Source organism: Schistocerca piceifrons, unplaced genomic scaffold (genome assembly GCF_021461385.2).
Source record: "Schistocerca piceifrons isolate TAMUIC-IGC-003096 unplaced genomic scaffold, iqSchPice1.1 HiC_scaffold_20, whole genome shotgun sequence".
Taxonomy (NCBI): domain Eukaryota; kingdom Metazoa; phylum Arthropoda; class Insecta; order Orthoptera; family Acrididae; genus Schistocerca; species Schistocerca piceifrons.
Genome location: NW_025727900.1, coordinates 25001 through 27500, shown reverse-complemented (window position 1 = coordinate 27500; position 2500 = coordinate 25001). Strand labels below are relative to the sequence as shown.

At 59.0% G+C, this 2500-nt stretch overlaps 1 pseudogene; it reads right to left on the bottom strand.

The window, feature by feature from the left end:
• The window catches only part of LOC124741788, a 6329-nt pseudogene that overhangs the window by 2969 nt on the left and 860 nt on the right, over nt 1-2500 (bottom strand).

The window sequence follows — 2500 nt, the reverse complement described above, 5'->3', positions numbered from 1 at the left end:
GCATTTATCCGCCGTCCAAGAATGCGTGCACCAATATGAGCAGGCAGGCGAGACAAGAGAATGTCAATGGACATGTTGAAGAGGATAGGAGACAGCGGGTCACCCTGCCGAACACCCCTCGAAGGCCGCACTAGATCTGACGACTTCCCATCCGCGCAGATAACCGTCGATCCCGCCTCATAGCATCCCTGGATGTAGTCAACAAACTCGACCGGCAAACCGTGGGCCCTTAGCACCGGGCCAAGGGCACCATGGGCAAGCGAGTCGAAGGCCTTTGACACATCCAGAGATGCCAAGTACAGCGAGCCGGCAGCTCGGCACGCCTGGGTCATCGCCAGATCTAGAAGAAAGGTGTTGTGAAGCATCCCATCCTGAGGGATGAAAGCCCGCTGGCGACCGTCCAACACACAGTAGCGCATCAGGCGGCCAACCAGAACCTTGTGAAAGGCTCTGGTCAGCACCGAGCACACTGTGATCGGACGAAAGTCATAGTTACTCCCGCCGTTTACCCGCGCTTGCTTGAATTTCTTCACGTTGACATTCAGAGCACTGGGCAGAAATCACATTGCGTCAACACCCGCTAGGGCCATCGCAATGCTTTGTTTTAATTAGACAGTCGGATTCCCCCAGTCCGTGCCAGTTCTGAGTTGATCGTTGAATGGCGGCCGAAGAGAATCCGCGCACCCGCGCGCCCCCGGAGGAGCACGCTAAGGCGGACGCGGCCTCGCAGCAAGGAAGATCCGTGGGAGGCCAAGGCACGGGACCGAGCTCGGATCCTGCACGCAGGTTGAAGCACCGGGGCGCGAACGCCGCGCAGGCGCGCGCATCCTGCACCGCCGGCCAGCACGAGGCCGACCAACGGCGAGAGCAGACCACGCCCGCGCTAAACGCCCGCACTTACCGGCACCCCTACGGCACTCACCTCGCCCAGGCCCGGCACGTTAGCGCTGACCCACTTCCCGACCAAGCCCGACACGCCCCGATCCTCAGAGCCAATCCTTATCCCGAAGTTACGGATCCAATTTGCCGACTTCCCTTACCTACATTATTCTATCGACTAGAGGCTCTTCACCTTGGAGACCTGCTGCGGATATGGGTACGAACCGGCGCGACACCTCCACGTGGCCCTCTCCCGGATTTTCAAGGTCCGAGGGGAAGATCGGGACACCGCCGCAACTGCGGTGCTCTTCGCGTTCCAAACCCTATCTCCCTGCTAGAGGATTCCAGGGAACTCGAACGCTCATGCAGAAAAGAAAACTCTTCCCCGATCTCCCGACGGCGTCTCCGGGTCCTTTTGGGTTACCCCGACGAGCATCTCTAAAAGAGGGGCCCGACTTGTATCGGTTCCGCTGCCGGGTTCCGGAATAGGAACCGGATTCCCTTTCGCCCAACGGGGGCCAGCACAAAGCGCATCATGCTATGACGGCCCCCATCAACATCGGATTTCTCCTAGGGCTTAGGATCGACTGACTCGTGTGCAACGGCTGTTCACACGAAACCCTTCTCCGCGTCAGCCCTCCAGGGCCTCGCTGGAGTATTTGCTACTACCACCAAGATCTGCACCGACGGCGGCTCCAGGCAGGCTCACGCCCAGACCCTTCTGCGCCCACCGCCGCGACCCTCCTACTCGTCAGGGCTTCGCGGCCGGCCGCAAGGACCGGCCATGACTGCCAGACTGACGGCCGAGTATAGGCACGACGCTTCAGCGCCATCCATTTTCAGGGCTAGTTGCTTCGGCAGGTGAGTTGTTACACACTCCTTAGCGGATTCCGACTTCCATGGCCACCGTCCTGCTGTCTTAAGCAACCAACGCCTTTCATGGTTTCCCATGAGCGTCGATTCGGGCGCCTTAACTCGGCGTTTGGTTCATCCCACAGCGCCAGTTCTGCTTACCAAAAGTGGCCCACTTGGCACTCCGATCCGAGTCGTTTGCTCGCGGCTTCAGCATATCAAGCAAGCCGGAGATCTCACCCATTTAAAGTTTGAGAATAGGTTGAGGTCGTTTCGGCCCCAAGGCCTCTAATCATTCGCTTTACCGGATGAGACTCGTACGAGCACCAGCTATCCTGAGGGAAACTTCGGAGGGAACCAGCTACTAGATGGTTCGATTAGTCTTTCGCCCCTATACCCAGCTCCGACGATCGATTTGCACGTCAGAATCGCTACGGACCTCCATCAGGGTTTCCCCTGACTTCGTCCTGGCCAGGCATAGTTCACCATCTTTCGGGTCCCAACGTGTACGCTCTAGGTGCGCCTCACCTCGCAATGAGGACGAGACGCCCCGGGAGTGCGGAGGCCGCCGCCCCGTGAAGGGCGGGGAAGCCCCATCCTCCCTCGGCCCGCGCAAGGCGAGACCTTCACTTTCATTACGCCTTTAGGTTTCGTACAGCCCAATGACTCGCGCACATGTTAGACTCCTTGGTCCGTGTTTCAAGACGGGTCGTGAAATTGTCCAAAGCTGAAGCGCCGCTGACGGGAGCGATTATTCCGCCCGAGAGCA